Source organism: Pantherophis guttatus, chromosome 2 (assembly GCF_059756535.1).
Source record: "Pantherophis guttatus breed Tessera chromosome 2, ASM5975653v1, whole genome shotgun sequence".
Classification (NCBI taxonomy): Eukaryota; Metazoa; Chordata; class Lepidosauria; order Squamata; family Colubridae; genus Pantherophis; species Pantherophis guttatus.
The window spans coordinates 262,082,673-262,107,049 of NC_142064.1; the positions used below are offsets into that span (position 1 = coordinate 262,082,673).

At 45.3% G+C, this 24,377-nt stretch overlaps 1 protein-coding gene across 1 annotated transcript in view; it reads left to right on the forward strand.

The window, feature by feature from the left end:
- The first annotated feature begins 6,375 nt into the window (after positions 1-6,375).
- Positions 6,376-24,377, forward strand: part of AGPAT1 (1-acylglycerol-3-phosphate O-acyltransferase 1) — a 49,455-nt gene continuing 31,453 nt past the window's right edge. The window contains exon 1 of the mRNA XM_034421421.3: positions 6,376-6,756. The gene's annotated coding sequence lies outside the window, so the exon portion shown is untranslated. The remainder of the gene's footprint in view (positions 6,757-24,377) is intronic.

The window sequence follows — 24,377 nt, forward strand, 5'->3', positions numbered from 1 at the left end:
GAGAATTAAGAAGGTAAAAGGATCTGCCACCAGTAAGATTAACAAAGATGTTTAAAAACATGTCCGCCAAATGTTGGAAATGTAACCAGATAACGAGCTCATACTACCACATGTGGTGGACATGCCCAAAGGCAAAAAAAAATTGGACGAAAATACATATATGGTTAGAGAAAAAGATAAAGCAACGCATAGATTTAAAACCAGAAATATTTTTGTTAGGTATATTGCCAGAAAAATATGACAAAGGGAATGTAATATTTAATATTACATATTTTGACAGCAGCAAGAATTGTATTTGCACAACATTGGAAAAATTAGGGAATTCTTACAGATGAAAATATAATTAGAAAAATATTAGACTGTGTGGAAATGGACAGATTAATATTAAAGGTAAAGGATAAAGAAGATACAGAATATTTTTTAACTTGGGATTTGTTTTACCACTGGTTAGATAATAAAGGTAGAAATTAGAAGTTGGAAGAATATCATTATATATAAGTAAAGAATGTTATTATTGGTTAATCTTAGGTGAGATTCACAGCCTTTGAGGCTGGTTAATAGCTCAGCAGCTCGAGTCCTAACCAAGGACCTAGGAACTGTTAAGGTATCGTCGGAGGATGTAAGTTGTTCCGAGTAAGGTGGTTTTTTGTAGAGTCAAAATGTTCAAGTCCAGTAAATTTAGAATTTCTAAATAGCAGGGTAGCCCTTTGGGTATTGCTCCAAGGGATCCAATTACAATCAGGACAACACACAATTTCTTTTTCCATAGTCGCTCAACTTCAATTTGCAAGTCCCGGTACTTTGTGATTTTTTTCTTGCTGCTTATCTTCAATCTGTGCATCACCAGGTATTGCAATGTCAATGAACCATTGTTGTTGTTGTTGTTATTATTATTATTATTATGCAAATTGACTCAGACAATACACTTACTAAGCACTCACATATGTTAAAGAAAAATATATAAATAAAAACTATATTTAAAAAGGAAGCTAAAAGGATCATCTGGGCCAGGGATATCCAACCTTTGGACCTTTACTACCTGTGGACCTCAACTCCCAGAATTCTTTAAAAAGTCTTAACGTTACCAAGATTTACTCCTGATTTACCCTGGTTTGTCTGAAGTGGTGTAGGATTTCCTGCCTAAGCGAGGGGGTTGGACTAGAAGACCTCCAAGATCCCTTCCCAGTCTGTTATTCTATATTCTCTTATAACTTCCAGGACTAGAAGATGAAATTAGATCAGCACGCCAATCATACTATTACAGGAACTGATAAAATGCTCATAGAAATATGTCAACCAGTGAAAGAGGTTCTAACCAAGGAAGCCTAGCATGCTTGGAGAATGACAGAATGGCCAATAGATCAAATGAGGTGAGTCTACATATCAGTGTAGAAAAAGAGAGACTTAACAGAGCGTGCAAACTATTACACCAGTTCCTTCATTTCATATGCTAGCAAAGAACACTTAGGATCATCCAGTAGAGATTAGACTCCTACGTGGAAAGAGAGATGCTAGATGTTCAAGAACAGTTCAGCACGAACCATTATTGTTGATGCATGCTGGTTAATTTAGAAAGCCAATGAATACCAGTAAGAAGCCAATACAGGTAATCCTCAACTTTGAACCATAATTGACCCTGGCAATTACAGTGATAAATCATGATGGTCATAAAGCCAACAGGGTGCGGCATCAGCCTAAAAGGCCAGTGCAATCCTAAATTGCATTAACAGAGGGATACAATCAAGATCAAGTGAGGTACTAATGCCATTCTATAAAGCCCTATTAAGACCAAACCTAGAATACTGCATCCAATTTTGGTCACCACACTATTAAAAAGATTTTGAAACTCTAGAAAAAGTGCAAAGGAGAGCAACCAAGATGATTAGGGGACTGGAAGCTAAAACAACACTGAATGGTTGCAGGAACTGGGCAGGGCTAGTCTAGTGAAGAGAAGGACCAGGGGAGGAATGATAGCAGTGTTCCAATATTTGAGGGTCTGTCACAGAGAGAAGGGGGTCAATCTGTTTTCCAAAGCATCTGAAGGCCAGACAAGGAATAATGGATGGAAACTGAACAAGGAGAGATTGGAACCTAGAAATAAGGACAACTTTTCTAACAGTGAGAACAATCAACCAATGGAACTTGGTTTCCCTTCAGAAGTTGTGGGAACTTCATCAGTGGAAGCTTTCAAGAAGAGACTGGACTGCCATCTGTCAAAAATGGTGTAGGGTCTCCTGTTTGGGTGGTGGGTTGGATTAGATGACCTACAAGGTCCCTTCCAACTACGTTAATCTGTTAAATCTGTTATGGTCATAATCAGGGGTGGGTTCTATTTACCTTTACTACCGGTTCGCAACGGGAGCGCTCGTGCGCACTCAGTTTGCTCATTCGTGCGCCCCTCTGCGTATGCGCAGATCATCAATTATAACATCTGGGTGGGTGGGCGGAGCCTCCCGCCACTTTTACTACTGGTTCTAAAGAACTGGACAGAACCGGGAGCAACCCACTGGTCATAATTCAAGGATCACCTGTATACTCTCTCCTCCTTTATATAGTACAACTTTTGCCCCAAATATATATCGAAGGAAACTAGATTGGAACCAGATCAGGGGTGGGTTTCACTTACCTTTACTACCGATTTGCAATGGGAGCGCGCACGTGCTTGCTTTGCTCACTCGCGCTTCTATGCATGCGCAGATAGTCAGTGATAACATCGGGGTAGGTGGGCGGAGCCTCCCGCCGCCATTACTACCGGTTTGGAAGAACCGGACCGAACCTGGAGCAACCCACCCCTGAACCAGATAAGTGTGGTACGGAAGAAACACCAATAAGCTGCATTATGCCAATAACATAACTCTGGTAGCTGAACATGCAAACCGTTTGTGAACTCTGGTAACAAAAGTTTAGGAACCAAGTGAAACTAAGATTAAATATAAAGGCGGCCAAATTAGTGACAAAGGCACAGCACCCATTTTTAGAATTGACAGTGAAGACACTGAAGAGCTGGAGAGATTCTACCTTTGGGATTGATGGGTGGGTGGGGGATTCTGGGAGCTGAAGCCCACCCCTCTTAAAATGGCCAAGGTTGAGGAACACTGGCCTAGGCACCCAGGCATACACAGTTTTTCTCTACATCACAGTGATGTTTGTTTATTCTAGTGCTTTTCAAGAAACAATTTGTGTTTATTTCCAATTCATGGATGCAGAGGGCTTAGTTTAATAAATTCTACTGATATTGTGACATATTTTGGTTAAGGAACTTTTTACAGTTTCTTAAACTGTCTCCTGCTATCTCTGCAAACCTGCTTTGCAAATAATGAGAGGATAAGGTTGATACCTTGAAAAATTCAGGTTCGTTAGCCGCTTTTCCTGGTCAAAGAATGAAAACATAAACCAGAGTATGGACATATGCAGACAATGATGATTTTCAAGGAGAGAAAGCAGAGGTGGTATTCAGCAGGTTCTGACCAGTTCTGGAGAACCAGTTGCAGAAATTTTTAGTAGTTCGGAGAACTGGTAGTAAAAATTCTGACTGGCTCTGCCCCCATCTATTCTCTGCCTCCTCAGTCCCAGCTGATCGAGAGGAGATGGGGATTTTGCAGTAACCTTCCCCTGGAGTGGGGTGGGAATGGAGGTTTTACAGTATCCTTCCCCTGCCACGCCCATAAAGCCACACCCACAGAACTGGTAGTAAAAATTTTGAATCCCACCACTGAGAGAAAAGTATGGGGAGATTCAGTAAATGGTGTTGGTATAAAGTAGATTTAGCTAACACTTGTTTTCACAGTGTTTTTCACCTCTCAATATTTTATTTGCCTTCTCACTTCATGTATCTTCTATCCTCTGCCTAGCCTTACTTATCCTCATTTATGGATAGGTATACATATAATCTCAAAACAAGGTATGGGATAATAAAACCACAAGTCTAAAAAATAAGCACAAAGGAAGAAAAAGATGGAAAGGGAGAGAAAAGAAGACAAAGCAGAATATTTCCTTCCATGAGTTTAGAGCTGAATTATAATTTTATTCGTTCATTCAATTTATATGCCCCCCCCAACAAGTAACTCAACAAGAATGTAATTATTTATGGTGTTTAGTATAAAATGATTTCTTCTCCCTTGAATGGAGAGTCTGCAGTTTCTTGCGACCTAGTGTTGGAATGATTTATAATACAGGTAGTCCTCGACTTACAAGAGTTCACTCAGTGACCATTTGAAGTTACAACGGCACTAAAAAAAGCGACCTATGACCGTTTTTCACTTAGGATTGTTGTAGCATCCCCATAGTCACGTGATCAAAATTCTTGGGAACTGACTCACATTTATGACTATTGCAGTATCCTGGGGTCACGGGGTCACCCTTTTGCGATCTTCTGACAAGCAAAGTCCATGGGAAAACCAGAGTCCCTCCCTCAACCACCTTGTTACCAGTGGTGAAATTCAAATTTCACCCTGGTCATCACTTCTTTACCCTCCTACCATCGGGAAGGAGATATAGAAGTATAGCCAGCCACACAAACAGGCTGAAGAACAGTTTTTATCTGTGGGTTGTCAGACGCCTGAATGAGAAATAACATCATAACTATGTAGTATGATGGGCTGCAGGGCTGGCGCAATGTGTAACATGTTCACACTGGTGCAATAGGACTGGGGGTTGTTAATATGATTTATTGGGTTAGGGATTTTCTGTCTTCACTGTGAGTTGTATTGTGTTGGGGGAGATGCACTGAGGGAGCTCAACCAATCTCGTTGTACATATGTTGTGCACTGACAATAAAGATTTGAATTTGAATTTCTGTAGGCATGGTTTGGTGGGCATGGCTTGGTAGGCGTGGCAGGGGAAGGATACTGCAGAATCTCCATTCCCTCCGCACTCCTGGGGGTAGGATATTGCAAAATCTTTCTGGGGCCAGCCAGAGGTGGTATTTGCCGGTTTTCCGAACTACTCAAAATTTCCATGACCGCTTCTTCAGATCCTGTCAGAACCTGCTGGATTTCACCCCTGCTTGTTACTAATTTAACAACTGCAGTGATTCACTTAACAATTCACTTAACCACAGTGGCACAGTGGTTAGTGTCAGTGGTGGGATTCAAATAATTTAACAACCGGTTCTCTGCCCTAATGATTTCTTCCAACAACCAGTTCACTAAACTGCTCAGAAAGTTAACAACCGGTTCTCCCGAAATGGTGCGAACTGGCTGAATCCCTCCACTGGTTAGAGTGCAGTAGTGCAGACTAATTCTGCTGATCACCGGCTGCCAGCAGTTTGGTAGATCGAATTTCACCAGGCTCAAGGTTGACTCAGCTTTCCATCCTTCCGAGGTGGGTAAAATGAGGAGCCAGATTGTTGGGGGGCAAGAGGCTGACTCTGTAAACCGCTTAGAGAGGGGTTGTAAAAGCACTGTGAAGCGGTATATAAGTCTAAGCGCTATTTGCTATTAATAGGCTGGATTGTGAATCCAGCAATGCGCTTAACAACTGTGGTAAGAAAAGGGGCCAAATTCACTTAACCAATGTTTCACTTCGTAAGAAAAAAAATGCTGGGCTCCATTGTGGTCGTTAAGGCGAGGACTACCCAGAAGGATGGGGTTGGGGGATGGGGGCAATCGACGGGCCCTCTTTCCCCGTTGCTGAACTACAACTCCCAGCATCCCTCGTGCCAGAAGTCATAAATCCAGCATCATTTGGAAGTCCACGGCTTTCGCTCGCTTCCTTTCCCTACCGACCCCAATTTTGGGGGGCAACTTCTAAATTACGGTTTTAGGGACGTTTCATCCATTTTCCAAGGTGGGAACGGGTGGGTAAAAAAAAACAACAACAACACCCTAGTCCCCAGCATTTCGCAATTTCACCCTGGGAGGAGGAGAAAAAAAAAGAAAGCCAGGCTTTAAGGCACTTGGCAAATAATAATAATAATAATAAAAAAAAAGCTGCCTTCGGATCTTGCAGCAAGGATGGCGCTTCGGGGAGAGAGAGAGAGAGAGAGAGAGAGCGAGCGAGTGGATTTAGCCAAGGATTTCTGATCCACCCGGGCGGCGATCGCATCTGATCCCCGGCGACGGAAGAAGAGTCTCGGGCGTGTCACCCCGCCTGGAAAAAACATCCCCAAGCATCCCCGCGTTCCCTCCCGTCTTTTCGGACCGATCAAAGTGGACCGCTCTTACGGAGGTGGCGAGGGCGGAGTGGGGGATAAAGGAAACAGCCCGGCATGAATGAAAAGCCAAGGAATGAATGAATGAATTAGAACCCCGGAGGCGGCGGGGGGAGGAGCGCGCCACCCGCAGGAACAGCCGAGGGCGGGGGAAGAAGGGGGGGGGAGAGAGAGAGCGAGAGAGAGACGCTGGTCACGGGGTGGGGACAAACGAGGAGAAGGAAGGAGCCGCCGTCGCTATTGGCGGCCGCCGCTGCCCGTCAGAGCCCCCCCATCACCACTCCAACCCTGGACGCTCCACTTCCTGCCGCTCAGCGGAGCCCCCGAGGAAGTGGCCCACGCCGGGCTGAGGCCACCGCCGCCCAAAGCCCTGGAGGAGCATCTAAGCTTGCTCCCCCCCATTCCCTCCCTCTCCCGGCTCTGCATTCCCGGCTTCTTCTCCATCTCCTCCTCCAGCGCATCCCTGAAGCCGGCTCCGCCATGGCCTGGCTCTGGAAGCGCGGGGGGTGAGCGGACAAGGGGTCTCCAGGAGCCCCGACGCCCGGCTTCCCACCCCCCACTCGCCCCCCCCCAACCCACTCCCCAAAAGCGGGGCACGCAGCCAGGTAAGTAAAAGCCTGGGTGGGGGGGGGTGTGAGTGGTAGTTTGGACTTCAATTCCCATCATTCCCTAAGAATGGGGTGGGGTGGGTAATCAGAAGGGAGGTTTGCTGGTGTTGGGGAGTTACTTAGGCTGGATTTGCCAAAAATTCCGGCCATTGGATGTTTCTAGACTCCGGATTTGATCGCCATATGTGTCCCCCCCCCCCACCCCATCCATCCTCCCTCCCTCCTTCCCCGCCTTGGATCTTAGCCGGACGTTGCTTGGCATACATGCTCTCTCTGCCTGTATCAAGGGATAATACAGGGATATAATTCAAGGGATATAATCTCTCTCTCTCCCCCCCCCCCATATACACGCCTTTCCCATCCCCATCCCCCAAGCACACCCAGTTGTGTATTTCTGGGGTTCCAAGGCCTGCTGTGCCCCCCCTCCCCTTTTTCAGGGAAGGGATCTGGGTCAGTAGTTGGGAGAAGCAGAAGTGGGGGAGGGAGGGAGGGAGGGAGGGAGGGAAGGCTGGAGTGGGGTGCCTGGAGGTTTATTATTGGGGGTGAGGAGAGGGAGGAGATCTGGGAGGAGGAGGAGGAACCATGGGGGGACTTGGAGGGGTGGTGTGGTGGTGGAGATGGAAGGAGCAAAAGCCCAGTTCTGGTGGGGGGGGGTTGCTTTTTAAGGTGGGGCAGCCCTGGGAAGAAGTCTTAGGAGGAGAGGTGGGTCCTTGAAGTCATAAGGACTGGAAAGTTAAAAAAAAAAATTAAATTAAAATGGGGAGGGTGGGGTGTCTGTGAAACAATCATGAGATGGAATTGGGAGGCGAGAAAAGGGGGTCGAAGTGGGGGGGGGTTCTGGAAAACTAGGATGGTATAATGCAGTGCAGGACCTGGAAAATAATATTTGCATCATCTTCGAGCGAGTTTCTTGCAGTTGTGGCATAGATGGAGCTTAATGGATTAATTACGAAAAGATAAGCATCCGGTGAGTGCGTTTGAGACGGGCGAGTTATTGTCGTTCTAGGCTGGCTTTTTGTACAAGCCTTGCTAATGGCCTCTGGTTTTCTTCAGTGGTTTCTCTTTTCCTTTAATAGTGATCCTGAGCAACCAAGCGCCGTGAATTCTTGCAACAGCCTTACTGGGATGGCATTGATCAACCCCATTTTATCGACTCTGAAAATCCTATTTGGAAGACCAATTTGTCTTGGCTTACCTGGGATTTTAAACCTAAGGCTCTTGAATTTTGACAGACGTGTCTAATGTGGAAGATTTTGGAACTGTGTTGTGTAGTGGCTAGACATGCCTGGAAAGATAGAGTGTTGTGCGATTCTAAAATTAAAGCAGTGTGTATGGGCTTCACTGTACTACTTTGGAGTCTCTTGCAACATCCGGCATTAGAAGGGGCAATTGGTTAAAAAAATACCCTCCCAGTAAAAATATCCATAGCAATCATGAGGGAGTAGTAAAAATACTTTTCTAACAATAATGAGAAAGTAATAAGAACCCTTGTTATTACTTACATGCCACTTTTGGGGTGAATTTGAAGTATTCTGTCTGGTTTTGTGTTTCAGCTGCCTTTACCAAGATCCTTACTAGATTAGAATAGGATTACTATAAAGGTGGGGGGAAATCTAAGACTACTAGTTCAAGGATTGCTCAAGACTGCTTCTGAGGAAGAATGTAAGATTTTTACACATGAGTAAGCGTGTTGCAAGACTTGCATTAAGGCCCTCCTGGGTTTTCCGGTGGGCTGGATGTCTTTCCGAGACGAACAAATGAGGAAGGTAGCTGGAGAGCCAATTTGGTATAAGGATTAAGACACCAGGCTAGAAACTCAGGGAGTCCATGAGTTCTTATTAGGCTTATATGCCGCCCTATCTCCAATGGACTCAGGGCGGCTCACAACAATAAAACCACAATAATCTATCATGCAAAGTTAAAATGCCTAATTAGATCAAATACTATTAAAAACCCGTAAAAAAAACCCCCATCAGTCCAGGCCAGGGGACTTGAATAACCAAGTTTTTAATTCGTGGCGAAAGGTGCGAAGGTCAAGGGCCAGCCGAAGCCCCAAAGGGAGTTGATTCCAGAGGGTGGGTGCGCCCACAGAGAAGGCTCTATCCCTGCGGGCCGCCTGCCGACATTGTCTCGCCGACGGCACCCTGAGCAGGCCCTTCCTATGGGCGCGAGCCGGGCGATGGGATGTTGTTGCTGGCTGCAGGTGGTCCGCCAAATATCCTGGGCCTAAGCTATGTAGGGCTTTATAGGTCATCACCAACACCTTGAATCTCACCCGGAGGGCAACCGTCAACCAATGCAGGCCACGCAGGAGGGGTGTTACATGGGAGTATCGGGATTCTCCCATCACAACCTATGCGGCTGCATTTTGCACCAGCTGAAGCCTCCGAGTGGTCCTCAAGGGCAGCCCCATGTAGAGAGTGTTACAGTAGTCAATACGGGAGGTGACTAGCACATGAGTAACTGTGCGTAGGGCATCCTGGTCCAAATTCTAGTCTTGTCTTAGGCACAAAGTCAGCGGGATGACCTTGGGCTAAATCGTTCTTTCAATTACTAGTACTTCCGAAAATGTTGCCAAGAAAACTGCAGGGACTTGTCCAGGCAGTTTGCAGGAGTCAACAGTGACTCGAAGGCATTGAAAAAAAAAAATCTAGATGGGTGATACAGAAGAGAAAGCATGTATAGACCCGTGTTGTTCAACCATGGCTGGCTGAGGAACTCTGGGAGTTGAAGTCCCCCTATCTTAAGGCCACGGAGTTCATTTATGTAGGAGATGAGCACAGGTAAATCCTTGACTTACGACTACAATTGAGCCCAAAATTTCTGTTGCTAAGTGAGGTATTTGTTAAGTGGGTTTTGCCACATTTTACGATCTTTCTTGCCGTAGTTGTTAAGTGAATCCCTGCAGTTAACAACATGGCTGTTAAGTGAATCTGGCTGCCCTATTGATTTTGCTTGTCAGAAGGCTGCAAAAGGTAACCCCCGGGACACTTCAACTGTCATAAATATGAACCAGTGGCCAAGCCTCCGAATTTTGATCACGTGACTATGGAGATGCTTCAATGGTCGTAAGTATGAAAAACGACCATAAGTCAATTTTTCCAGTGCCGTTGTAACTTTGAATGAACTGTTGTAAATCGAGGACTACCTCTATACTTTCCACTATTTGGAATATAAAGTTTTAAATGAGGACATGGAATCCTCCACTTAACAACCATTTGTTTAGTGACAGTTCCTCGCGTTTACAACCGTCGCAGCATCCCAGGGTTACGTGATCATCCTTTGAGACCTTCCAGATAGTTTCTGACAAGCAAAATCGATGGAGAAAGCTGGATTCACTTAACAACTCTAATGATTAGCTTAACCATCATGGTTAACAAAAAAGGTATAAAATCAAGCAAGACTCATTTAATAATTATCTTGTTTAGCAATCGAAATTCTGTTTCCGATTATAGCTGTAAATTGAGGATTATAATGGCCTTTCTACTGCTCTTAGGTAGACACAATTAAATTCACTTTTCCTTTTGAAGTTGCAATGGAAAGTCAGTAGAATATGGCATCTGTTGCACAGCAATGGGCAATAACCCTTCGGCAAAATTTCAAGATTATAATTTAAATTTGTGCAGCTGACTATTCCAAATGGCTCTAAATGCTATTCTCGATTAGACAACTTGATGATATTCGTGCATTACGATCAGTCATTTTTAATTAAGTTCTGATGAATAAACCATAATAGACCAGATTCTCACAGCATGTAATACTTCATATAACTTTTAAACCATAATGGGGTTTGCTTGGATATGGCTGAGTATGTGACTTATAAACCATTTTAATAGCCTGGTTTGATGCAGTCTGTTAGCTGAGGCAAACATGGGTTTTTAAATTAAGATTGAGCAAACTGTAAGTCGGTATAGTGTGCCTTTAGTCATTAATTAAAACCATGGTGGCCTAATAAGCTATCCTTGCTGATTCCATTCCTCTTAGTAAACTACAAGAGGTGAGGAAATGTTTCTGAACCTTACGGGACGATCTATAATCTGGAATGCGATCAGAATGTTACCTAAGTGACTGGCTCAGGATCAATAGATGGAGATACAATTAACAAATAAAAGCAGTATTCCAAACAGTGTAGCTGGGTCATGTCCTTATTGAGCATGTTAAGCAAATATTCAGTGTGTCTGGAAAAAGAATATGGAACCAGGTCACACAATGATCCTAACACACACAAATAGATCAGTAGAATGACCTAAGTAGAAGAAATTTTACATTTTGGAACCTCAGTTATTATGGCTTAAGTTATCACAGCACTGTGGATCATGGATAGTTGTAGAGAATTCACAAACTTTCATCCCTGTAATGGTGGGAACTGGGTTTCCTTCTGGTAGTTTTCTGATAGAGTAGTACTTCGGTTCATAATAACAATCAGAATTCTCTGCTTGAAATGAAACTCTGGAATGGTGGTTAGAATAGAGAGCTAGTTTGGTCTAGTGCATGTCAAACCTGAGTCGTCACGTTGCCGTCACGTGACATATTGTGACATTTCCCCCCTTCGTGGAGCTGGGGTGGGCGTGGCCTGCGCATGACGAATCCGGCCTACGGGCTGCCAGTTTGACACCCCTGGTCTAGTGGTTAAGGTTCTAGGCTAGAAACCAGGTGACTGTGAGTTCTAGTCCTGCTTTAGGCATAAAAGGCAGCTGGATGACTTTGGGCCAATCATTCTCGGCCCAGCCCACTTCACTTCACCATTTTTATTATTGTATGAGTGATTGTGCTGGGAAAAAATAGAGAAAGAAGGAGTAGGAGATACGTCTATCACTTTAAATTACTTCTAAAGTAATAAAGGTGGGATAAAAATCAAACAATAGGGGCAAACAGCACGTCACCTCAGTCATTCCTCTGTTCTGGAAATGGAGTTGGAGTTTAATCAGATTTAGAGGGTGTCATATTACTTATCTAGGCCTTAGAACAGTGATGGCTAACCTTTTTGCCGTCGTGTGCCGAAAGTGGGGGGAGTGCGGGGGGGGTCGTGCGCCCGTGCCCACACTCATAATTCAATGCGCCCTGCTCCCCCCCGCGCATGTGTGTGCGCCCCCCTGCACTCCCCCCACTTTTGGCCTGGTAGGCCCGTTTTTCACTCTCCCCAGACTTTTTAGGAGCCTGGGGAGGGCGAAAACAGTCTCCCCCCCCCCGGAGGCCCTCTGGAGACAGGAAACAGCCTGTTTCCTGACTTCCAGTGGCCCAGAAGGCCAAAAATCAGCTGGCCGGTGCACGCATGCGCGCTGGGGCTTATCTGGGGCAACGCTCGTGTGCCCACAGATATGGCTCTGCGTGCCACACGTTTGCCATCACGGCCTTAGTGTTTGAGACTAGGTCTAGAGAGGCCATGGATTCAAATCCTGATGTACAAGTACTGCTACTGTATACAGGAATAGAACTTTATGAGCTGCTGTGAACTCCTTAGAAGGAAAGAGGGAAAAAGTTATAGACACTATAAAGATCATTATCAGCAAGCAGTTGGTGGCTAGATGCAGAAGCCCCGTGGATCCGTTTCAGAACAAGGAAGTTATGCCTCAAATATATGGGAGACATGCTTCCTTATAGGCAAGACAATAGAATAATGTCAAGCACTCCCACAGATAACCTTTGTGTGGAGAAGACCAGTGAAGGAGAACTCACTTCCTTATGTAGCAGACTGTTCCACTGGCTGATAGCTAGTCAAGAAGTTCCTCCTGAGGTCTAGCCTCAACACATGTCTTCATAAGTCCATTCTTTCTTCCTTGTGACACCCCTTTAGTTCTAAGTTTCTCTACCTCGGCAACTTTAAGACGTGTGGACTTCAACTCCCATAATTCTTGGAATTGAAGTCCACACATCTTTAAAGTGACCGAGATGGAGAAACACTGCTTTAGATATTAACCTTACAGGCTAACCATAGATTCTTTAAATGTTTTTGAGATGTTTGCTTACCGACTCCTAGTATTCCCATTAATAACCTTCAAGACAGCTTTTTCCTTTGTAATAACATGTTTAAGTTGTCAGTTAACAACACCCAGATCACATGTATTGCTGTTAAACTAATTCTCCTCCATTGTATATCACACAAGAGTCACCTTGTGGTTGAGATGGGCGGCAAATAAATTTAATTAACACAAATAAAAAGGCACGTTTTCATTTTTTTTTTTTCTTCCTACATACAGAACCTTACATTTCCTTCTGGCCCACAGTTCCCTATTTTATTCATTTATTTGATTTTTAACTTGCCTTTATTGCTTTATAAGTAACTCAGGGTGGCGAACGTACTTAATATTTCTTCCTCCTATTTTCCTCACAACAACCACCCTGTGAGGTGGACTGGGCTGAGAGACAGCGATTGGCCCAAAGTCTCCCAACTAAGTGGGACTAGAACTCACAGTCTCCTGATTTCTAGGCTGGCACCTTCACCACTATATAAAACTGGCTCTAGATTATTATTATTTTTTGAACCTTCTCTTCCATACTGTTAGCCACTACTCCCAGTTTTGTGTTACCTTCGTATTTAATAATCCTTCCCTCAGCACTTTCATCCTATCATTAATAAAAATGCTGATCAGCACGGGCCTCAAAGAGAGCACCGGGGCGTTCAGCTCCCATTCCCAAGCTGGTGTGGAGCCATTAATGCACCCTCTTTGGGTGTGGTGGTCATTCAGTCATCTGCGAAGCCATCCAACAATGGTATCACTTAGACCATGGGTGTCAAACTCAAAGCCCATGGCTGGATGCGGCCCACAGGGTGCTTAGATCTGGCCCACGAGTTGCCCTGGAAACAGTGAAGGGCCGGCCCGCAGTGCCTCTGCCAGCCAAAATTGAGCTTGGGAGGGCCATCCCGAGCTCTGTTTTCACTGGTAGATGGTTGCAGGAGGCCATCACAGCTGAAAACGGAGCTCGCAAGGGCCACGCACAGCCCTCCCGAGGTCCGTTTTCACTGCCAGGGTTACTGGAGGCCGTCGCAGCCGAAAACGGAGCTTGCAAGGGCCACACGCAGCTCTCCCGAGGTCCGTTTTCACTGCCAGGGTTGCAGGAGGCCGTCACAGCCAAAAATGGAGCTCGGGAAAACGTTTTTGCTGGCAGAGCGCTCGGGCCTCCACAGTCACCCCTGACACGAGTGACGTCAAGCTAGCCATGCCCACCCTGTCCCCGTTCATTGAGGTCAAAAACAACCCTGATGTAGCTCTCAATGAAATCAAGTTTGACACCCCTGGCTTAGACCATATTTTTCTATGTTGTTAATTGGATTCATTGTTCCCTGTCTATGAGGCAGCAGTCGCAGGGCAAAAATTTGTCTAGAAGCATGCCAACAGTGTTTCATAACGGGGGGGGGGGGGATTGCAGATGTAATTTTGGTACTGAGAAATAGGATAACAAAGGTTCAAGTGGATTTTCCTTCCTAGCTTGAAATCTGTCATCATCACCTCAGGGTGTATTTAAAACAGATTACGAAGTCTCCACATCAAAAGAAACCGTAATGACTGATGAGTCACCCCCAAAAGAGACACCAAAGAAACTTTCCCTTCTGGGTTGATCCTTAAGTCTTCGAGGCTCCTTTTTATTCTTTTAATGTAGCTGTTGGCATTCAGTGTCCTCAAAATGAGTTTTTCAGACTAAAGATCTCTAATCCAGCACATAGATGGATCAAATGTACAGGTAGTCTTTGATTTACAACAGTTCATTTAGTGACCATTCAAAGTTACAATGGCACAGAAAAAAAGTGGCCATTTTTCACACTCAGGACCCTTGCAGCTTCCCTGTGGTCACGTCATTTATATTTGGATGATTTTTTTTTTTTAATTTGAATTTGATTTATATGCCGCCCTTCTCCGGAGACTCAGGGTGGCTTACAATGCATTAAGCAGTAGCCTTCATACTTTTGTATATTTATACAAAGTCAGCTTATTGCCCCCACAAACTGGGTCCTCATTTCACCTACCTTAGAAAGGATGGAAGGCTGAGTCAACCTTGAGCCTGGTGAGATTCGAACTTACAGTAATTGCAGACAGCTGGTGTTAATCACAATGCTATTAGTCTGCTGAGCCACCAGGCCCCTGACAATTGACAATTGACTCACATTTATGACGGTTGCAGTGTCCTGGGGCCATGTGATCTCCTTTTGCAACCTTCTAACATGCAAAGTCAACGCAGAAACTAGACTCGCTTAACAACCGTGTTACTAATTTAAGAACTGCAGTGATCCACTTAACAAATGAGGGGAGAAAAGTCATAAAATGGAGCATTCTCACGTAACAGAAATTTTGGGCTCGATTGTGGTCATAAGTTGAGGACTACCAGTAGATCTTAAAAGCATTCTCTTGTTTGTATTACGTTACAAGAAGTTACAACAGTACCGCATTTCTATTTAAGTAGTCCTTAACTTACAAATAATTGCTTAGTGACCTTTAGAGTTATCATGGACTCCGAAAAAGCTATTTACCACCCAGATTAGAAGTTTCTGCAAACATCCTCTCCCAGGTCACATTATCACATTTTTGGTGTTCGGCAACTGGCCCACATTTATAACTGCAATTTATGACATTTTTGTCAGAAAACAGTGTTTTATTTCCAGTTTCCAGCAAAAAAAGCCCCATAGCAAACAATGGATTTGCTTAATGACCATTGCATTCATTTTATGACCGCTATGAAAAAGGTTGTAAAATCGGGTGCAGTTATGTGGTGATCTGCTTAATGACTGTCATGAGTTATGACTGAAATTGCGGGCTTAATTAAGTTGTAAGTTGAGTGCCTGTATTGTAGACAAATTCTCCAACAGTCTGTTAGATTTTAATTCAACCAGGGTGCCAAATTTTGGATATGATGATATAATCTGATATTATTCCTGCTTATATCCTGCAATGGGTGGACCTCTCTTATGTTATCGAACTGTATGGAATCATAGATGTGGGAAGAATCCAGCACAGGTAGTCCTTGACTTAATAACAGTTCATTTAGTGACCGTTCGAAGTTACGAACACTGAAAAAAGTGACATTGGCCATTTTTCACATGACTGTTGCAGCATCCCCATGGTCACGTGATTAACATTCGGATGCTTGGCAACAGGTTCATATTTATGACGGTTGCAGTGTCCCTGGATCATGTGACTCCCTTTTGCGACCTTCTGACAAGCAAAGTCAACGGGAAAACCAGATTCACTTCACAACCGTGTCACTAATTTAAGAGCTGTAGTGATTCACTTACCAACTGTGGCAAGAAAAGTCATAAAACAGGGCAAAACTCACTTAACGGCACAATTTCTGGGCTCAATTGTGGTCATAAGTCGAGGACTACCTGTATATAACATTCAGGTCTGGTTAAATCCACACATCCTAAAGTTGCCAAGTTTGAGAAACACTGATTTGGAATGTTTTCAAACAATAAGTCATGGTGGCACAGTGGTTGGAGTGCAGTACTGCAGGCTACTTCTGCTGACTGCCAGCTATTTGGCAGTTCAAATCTCATCAGGCTCAAGGTCGACTCAGCCTTCCATCCTTCCGAGGTGGGTAAAATGAGGACCCAAATTGTTGGAGGCAATATGCTGATTCTGTAAACCGCTTAAGAGAGGGCTGTAAAGCGGTATATAAGTCTAAGTGCTATTGCTATAAAGACTTAAAGAATACAGGTAATCCTTGATTTATGACCACAATTGAGCCACAAATTTCCATTAGTAAGTACGACAGTTGTTAAATGAGTTTTGCCCCATTTTACTTCCTCACTACATTTGTTAAGTGAATTGATGTAGTTGTTAAGTTAGTCACAGGATTGTTAAGAGAATATGGCTTCCCCATTGACTTTGCTTGTCAAAAGGTCTCAAGGTGTTTATATGACCCCGGGACACTGCAGACATCATAAATATGAATCCGTTGCCAAGTATCCGGATTTTGATCATGTGACCACGGGGACGCCGCAACGGTCGTAAGTGTGAGAAACGGTCCTAAGTCAGTTTTTTCATTGTCGTCGTAACTTCGAATGGTCACTGAATGAATGGTCGTACATCAAGGACACTCTGTACTGAAACTTTTATAATGATGCTTTATTTTTTTAAAAAAATGCAGTGCCAGGGCTGCTGGGCTGTTGAAGATGGACCATTGGAGTATCTTAGGGTTGGTTTTTGGCTATGTTGGTGTTCATAGAGGGTTTGGAAAGTTTTTTAGACAGCGTTTTGAGTCTTCGGTCAATGAGGTCTTTAGTTTTTCCAAATGGAGCAACTTCCTAGGCCAGTGATGGCTAACCTTTTCCAGAGTGAGTGCCCAAACTGTGCCCGAACCCCCAAAATGCAATGCCCCCTGCCCCCGTGCATGTGTGCATGGCTCCCCAATGTGCCCCGGCCCCTTTCCACACCCTCATGCGCCACGCATCCCCGCATGCGCCCCACCCCGCGCATTCACAGCAGAGACCCGATGACCGGCTGGGGGCACGCATGCATGCGCGGCAGAGCTGAACTGGGGCGACGACTCACATGCCCACAGAGAGGGCGCTGCGTGCCACCTGTGGCACGCATGGCATAGGTTCGCCATCACGGTCCTAGGCAAATCAGAAAAGATTTATGCTCCCCTATTATGGGACCTTTTGAGCCATGGATTGTCTCTGGATGACTCAGCACCAATCAGCTGTTGGATGGTGGGAGGCTTCAGGTTGGAAGTGCTGCTCTCAGCTGCTGCGTCCGGCAATTAACGATTGCAACTATGATAGACTACGATCTTGGGAAGATCCTATTCTTGGTGACAGTAATGGTGGCGGCTCATTATGATTGATTCTTCTGTCTGGGAAGAAATAATCCACCCCAGGTTTCTGATAGACCTGAATGGATTTCAGAGGGAACTTGGGGTCCCCGAGGCTTAGTTTGACGGAGATTTTAAGTCGCTGCTTGGAATGAGAAAAACAAAAACCACGACAATGAGGATCAGATCACACCTGAGTGGAGTCTGTTTACCTGCTTGTGGAGGCCGGTGAGTCCTCTGGTTTTTAGAGGACTTCCCAATGATCAAGCAGCACAGAAGACTCTCAACTCCTAGAGGAAGACCAGTCAATCCAACTGAAGTATTGGGTAAGAGACTTTCTTATGATTATATCCTAGAGATAAGAGCAGGGAAACATAGTTTTCTTACTGCTTTCGGTCAACGGCCTATGTAGGGCAGCCCTATACCCTCCTGGGTAAGGAGGGGTGGGAGGAGCATTTGCAAGGTCACTGTGAGGACTAAATCCGGCATTTGGGGGATACAATCAATTTCAAGGGTTCAGGTTCTATGAGTGAATTAAGATGTGGTCTTGCTCAGTTCTCTGGGATAAATTTGAGCCTGTTGGTCCTGAGGATGTGGACAGGATTCTTGGGGCTGTCAGTGTAGCAAGGTGTGTTTTAGATCAGGGCAGGGGTGAAATGCTCCCGGTTCGGACTGGATCACCGGTAGCAAAAATCCCTGCCCCCCCCCCCATGCCCAGCTGAGCTGCGCAATCATCAGAGGCTTTTAAAAAAAAAATTTAATAGCATTTTTTCTACAACCTCTTCGGCCGAAAAAATGCTTTTAAAAGTAAAAAAAAAAAGCCTCTGATGATCGCGCGGCTCAGCTGGGATCGTCAGAGGCATTTAAAAGAAAAAAAGCTTCTGCCGATCAGGCAACTCAGCTGGGATCGTCAGAGCCTTTTGAAAGCATTTTTTTACAACCTCTTCGCTGAAGTGGTTGTAGAAAAAATGGTTTTAAAAGTAAAAAAAAAAAAAAATGGCCACGCCTACCCAGTCACATTACCCCACCACCACCAAGCCACGCCCACAGAACCGGTAGTAACGAATTTTAGGTTTTACCACTGGATCAGGCGTTCCCCCTAACCCCAGTCTGTGGATCGGCACCGGGCCGCAGCATGCCAGAAACTGGGTCCCACAAATAAGTGAAGTCTCATCAGTGGGATGCAGGCAGCACACAAAACCATACCCCCTCCGGTCCGCGGAAAAATCGCTCTCCACGGAACTGGTCCCTGATGCCCCAAAGGTTGGATGGGGGCTCTGTTTTAGATAGATCCAAATATAGAATATTTATTTATTTATTTATTATTTATTTATTTATTAATCAAATTTCTATACTGCCCTACTCCCGAAGGACTCAGGGCGGTGAACAGCCAAGATAAAATACAGATAATACAAATATTTAAAAAATCCCTTAAAATTATTAAATATTTTGGCCGAAACACAGATTAAAATACCCAATTTATAAAATCACGAATTAAAAATTTAAAAAAGGAGAGTTAGGCCAGGCTAGCCTGCTGAAATAGAAAAGTTTTGAGAGCACGGCGAAACGTGCGCAGGTCCGGGATCCTCCGTATCTCTGGGGGGAGCTTGTTCCAGATGGTAGGTGCCCCCACAGAGAAGGCTCTCCCCCTGGGGGCCGCCAGTCGACACTGTTTGGCCGACGGCACCCTGAGGAGCCCCTCTCTATGGGAGCGTACTGGTCGGTGAGAGGCTATTGGTGGCAGAAGGCGGTCTCGTAAATACCCCAGTCCGATGCCATGGAGCGCTCTAAAGGTGGTAACCAAAACCTTGAAGCGCACCCGGAAGACCACCGGGAGCCAGTGCAGCTCGCGCAGGAGGGGGGTCACATGGGAGTGCCACATCGCTCCCGTAACCACCCGCGTGGCCGCATTCTGGACCAGCTGGAGCCTCCGGGTGCTCCTCAAGGGGAGCCCCATGTAGAGAACATTGCAGTAGTCCAAGTGGGAAGTAACGAGAGCATGAGTGACCGTATTTAACGAGTCCCGATCCAGAAAGGGACGCAACTGGCGAATCAGGCGGACCTGATAAAAAGTCCCCCTGGCCTAGAATAGAATAACAGAGTTGGAAGGGACCTTGGAGGTCTTCTAGTCCAACCCCCTACTTAGTCAGGAAACCCTACACCACTTCAGACAAATGGTTATCCAACCTCTTCTTAAAAACTTCCATTATTGGAGCATTCCCAACTTCTGGAGGCAAGTTGTTCCACTGATTAATTGTCCTAACTGTCAGGAAATTTCTCATTAGTTTTAAGTTGCTTCTCTCCTTTGTTAGTTTCCACCCATTGCTTCTTGTCCTGCCCTCAGGTGCTTTGGAGAATAGTTTGACTCCCTCTTCTTTGTGGCAACCCCTGAGATATCGTAACACTGCTATCATGTCTCCCCTAGTCCTTCTCTTCATTAAGCTAGACGTACCCAGTTCCTGCAACCGTTCTTCAAATGTTTTAGCCTCCAGTCCCCTAATCATCCATGCCTCTTTGGGCTGGTTAAGGCTTTCAAATAGGTGACATCGGGTTGGACCCATGCAATACAGCTAGTCTTTGACTTGCGACCACAACTGAGCCCAGAATTCATGTTGCAAAGTGGAAAATTTGTTAAAACGAGTTTTGTGCCCATTTTACGACTTGCTGCATTTTTAAAGTGAATCCCTGCAAGTTGTTAAAGTTAGTAACAGGGTCGTTAAGTGAATCTGTCTTCCCCGGTGACATTGCTTGTCAGAAGGTCGCAAAAGGGGGATCACCTGACCCCCCCCCCCGGGACACTGCAACCGTCATAAATATGAACCAGTTGCCAAGCATCCCAAAGTAAGTCACACACTCATGGGGACGCTGCAACAATCATAAGTGTGAAAAATGATCCTAAGTCACTTTTTCCTGTGCCGTTGAAACTTCGAACGATCACTAAATGAACTGTTGTAAGTCGAGGACTAGTTATACCTCTCTGATCCTGGGCAAACAAGGGATGCTATATCCCAGTCTTTTATGAGGACCGGGATGGGGAAAAACAGACTTTGGCTTACACTGATCAGGATTGAGTGATTGTGGGTTTTGGATTCCAATGAACCTGGATCTGGAGATTTTTCACTATTCGTTCTAGAAGGGGGATCGCTCAGAGCTGGTACACAGTTTGGATCCACTGCCTGCTTGAGGAAAACATGCCAGCAGTGGTTAGGAAGTCTTTTAGAATTCCACCTATTGTTCCAGTTACATTCAATCCTGCATCAGGAGACCCTGCTTATGACCACACACATACCAATAGCATTTAGACTTATATTCCGCTTTACAGTGCTCTACAGCCCTCTCTAAGCAGTTTACTGAGTCAGCATATTGCGCCCCCCCCAACACACACACAATCTGGGTCCTCATTTTACCGACTTCGGAAGGATGGAAGGCTGAGTCAACCTTGAGCCTGGTGAGATTCGAACTGCCGAATTGCAGGCAGCCGGCCTGCAGCCAGCAGAATTAGCAAGGCGATCAAACCGGTCAGTCCTAGAGGAGATAAACTCTGACTGCTCTTTAGAAGGCCGGATCCTGAAGATGAAACTCAAATACTTTGGCCACCTAATGAGAAGGAAGGACTCACTGGAGAAGAGCCTAATGCTGGGAATGATTGAGGGCAAAAGAAGAACAGGAAGACAGAGAATGAGGTGGCTGGATGGAGTCACTGAAGTGTAGGCATGATCTTAAATGGTCTCCGGGGAGATGGTAGAGGACAGAAAGGCCTGGAGGAATGTTGTCCATGGGGTCCGGATGGGTCAGACACAACTTCGCAACTAACAACAACAACAACAACTCCACTCTAACCACTGCACCACTGCAGCAAAGCTTAGTCACTTCCTGGGTTAAACGAGTCTTGCCTGATTTCCTGACTTTTTTTTTTTCTTTTTGCCATGGTTGTTATGCAAATCACTGCCATTCTTAAGTGAGTCATATGGCTGTTAAGCGGGACCAGTTTCCCCCATTGACTTGGAAGCCAGCCGGGAAGGTCACAAACGGGGATGACACGATCCGGGGAAGCTGCAGTTGTCCTAAACACACACTGGTTGAACATGTCCCCTATGACTGCAATGGTTGTAAGTGTTAGGATCGGCTGCAAGTCATTTTTTTTCATTGGGATTGTAATTTCAAACAGTCAATAAATGAATGCTTGTAGGACTATTTGTATATCACTTGTTTTTCTACTTAGTAATTTAAAATCCTGGGTTGGAAGGGCATACTAGGTGACTTTGATTTCACACAAGCCCTAAACGGTATGGGTGTAACCCCCAGAATTTTTCCAGGAGTTATTGTCTTATTTTAATTGTTAATGTGACCGAAGGATATAATTTATCCCATATGTAGGGAGTCCTATTAAGGTTTCTTAACGTAAATGACATTTACATTAAACGATTAGCTGTTCTTTCTCACTCCCTTTTCTGTTAATCACCGAGATGAAATCTCTTTTTGATTTCTCTGTCGCTGTGGAGAGAATGGATGACTTCATCAAATAGCTTCCATACCTCTCCTGGAGCTAATTGGCAGTTGTTCAAGTTGACAGTGGATCAGGGATAAACGTTACTGGTCCAGTGGAACAGAGTTCCAGGGTTGGTGGCCCAAAGCGGGGGGTGGGGAGGGAAGGGAGGTGGGAAAGAGGGGATGATTTTGTGGGAGGGGCAGGCGAGCACCTGTTACTCGCACTGTGAGCAAATGTGACGCTCACACGAGTGAGGCTCGGTTGCAAATAGGCCGTGGCCTGCTATTGGGCTGCGGCCCACAGGTTGGGGATCCCTGCAGTTGACATTTTTCTGAATTTCAAAGCCATGCCATGGTGAGGTTCTTGCTTCTTCCCAATATAGCTATGGTGTTAGGGTAGGGTAGGGTAGACTAGACTAGACTAGACTAGACTAGACTAGACTAGACTAGACTAGACTAGACTAGACTAGACTAGACAAGAGTTGAGTTGAGTTGAGTTTCTCAATCTTGGCTACTTTAAACTGCGTAGATTTCAACTCTCAGAATTTCTGGAAGTTGAAGTCCACGCAGCTTAAAGAAGTCAAGGTTGAGAAACACTGGAGTAGAGGAGAACCGAACAGAATGCAACAGAATACAGTTGGAATGGATGTTGGAAGTCTTCTAGCCCAACCCCCTGCCCAAGCTGGAGACCTTATACCATTCAAATACTGTAAATGGTTGTCCAGTGTTTTCTTAAAAACCTCTAGTGATGGACCACCCACAACTTCTGAAGGCAAGCCGTTTCATTGGTTGATTGTTCTCACAGTTAGGAAGTTTCTCCTTACTTCTAGGTTGTATCTCTCCTTCATACGTTTCTAACCATTTCTTCTTGTCCTGCCTCCAAGTGCTTTGGAGAATAGCTTGATGCCCTCTTCTTTGTGGCAGCTCCTTAGATATTGGAAGACTGCTTTTGTGTCATATAATGTAATACCGTGTTTTCCTGAAAATCAGACCAGGTCTTATATTCTTTTGGGCACCAAAATAAGCACTAAGACTTATTTTCAGGGGGGTTTATTTATTTTTTCCATGTACAGGCGGTCCACTTCTTTTGCTTGCTTGTGGCAGGGCAAGAGGCAATGTGGTGTACCAGTGTCGCTGCTGCTGCAAGGCAAGGGGGTGGAACTAACCCTGGCTTTCTGGACTAATTAACTGGATCCTTTGCTTCCTGAACTCCTTGATTTGCCCTGCTGGATTTATTGCCGTGCAGCCTTGGTGTATACAGCTGCTGGGCTGTGTGGGGGCTGCTTGAGGTGTGTAGCGGGGTTTGTCATCACTTTGCTCTGGGACTTGCCAGAAACATGGGAGTGTTTGAGGAAATTTGGAGCAATAAAGGGCTGATTTGAACTGCCAGCTGCCTGTGTTATCTCTGTGCCATGCCCCAACACTCGCCTCACCTCGCAGCCACGGAACCAGCATACCACTTGGCCACCTGCTCCATTGTGGCCGCAAGCAAGCAGAAGTGGGCCAGTGGCCATGTGGGTTCCTACTGCACATGGCTGTTGGTGCTGCCACCAGAAAGGCAGATGTCAGGGCATGGATGGCCTGGCTTGGGGGCCCTGAGGTAAGCAGGTGCAGGGCGCGTGGGGCAGCTCCACCCTCCTGCCTCTCCTCATGGCTGCGACACCGTGAGCAACCAAATGGAATGAGTGGCCAGCTGACTGCACAGGCTCTTAAGTAGGGCTTATTTTGAGGTAGGGCTTCTATTAGGCACACATGTAAAAACATGCTAGGACTTATTTTTGGGATAGGTCTTATTTTCAGGGAAACAGGGTATTATGCCAACTTAGCCATTAACCTGAAGGCAAGTGGCTGATATTTCTCTCTGTCACCCCATCTTTTGCCTCTCAAGATGATACCAAGGGATGTCCAAGAGGTTTTCTGCAGCAAGGGCTGATTGACTTCCTAATTTGAATAGAGCTATTGCAGACATCCATGTCTCCAGCTTCCTCCGCGCAATTCTTTCCCACATACAATTAATTACATTAATTAATTACAGCTATCTCTGTAATCCATTTCCTGAGCATGACTGTGGATTGTCATGCTCATGACTATGGAATTTGTAAGGCCACACCTGGAATACCACATCCAGTTTTGGTCACCACGTTACAAAAAAGATGTTGAGACTTTGGAAAAAGTGCAAAGAAGAGCAGTTAAGATAAGGGCCTGGAGACAAAAACATGTGAAAGTTGTTGCAGGAATTGTGTATGGCCAGTCTAGAGAAAAGGACTAGGGGTGACACAATAGTAGTATTCCAGTATTTGAGGGGCTGCCACCAAGAAGAGGAGGGCAAACTGTTTTCCAAAACACCAGAAGGTTGCTAAACAATGGGCCAATGGACCACCATG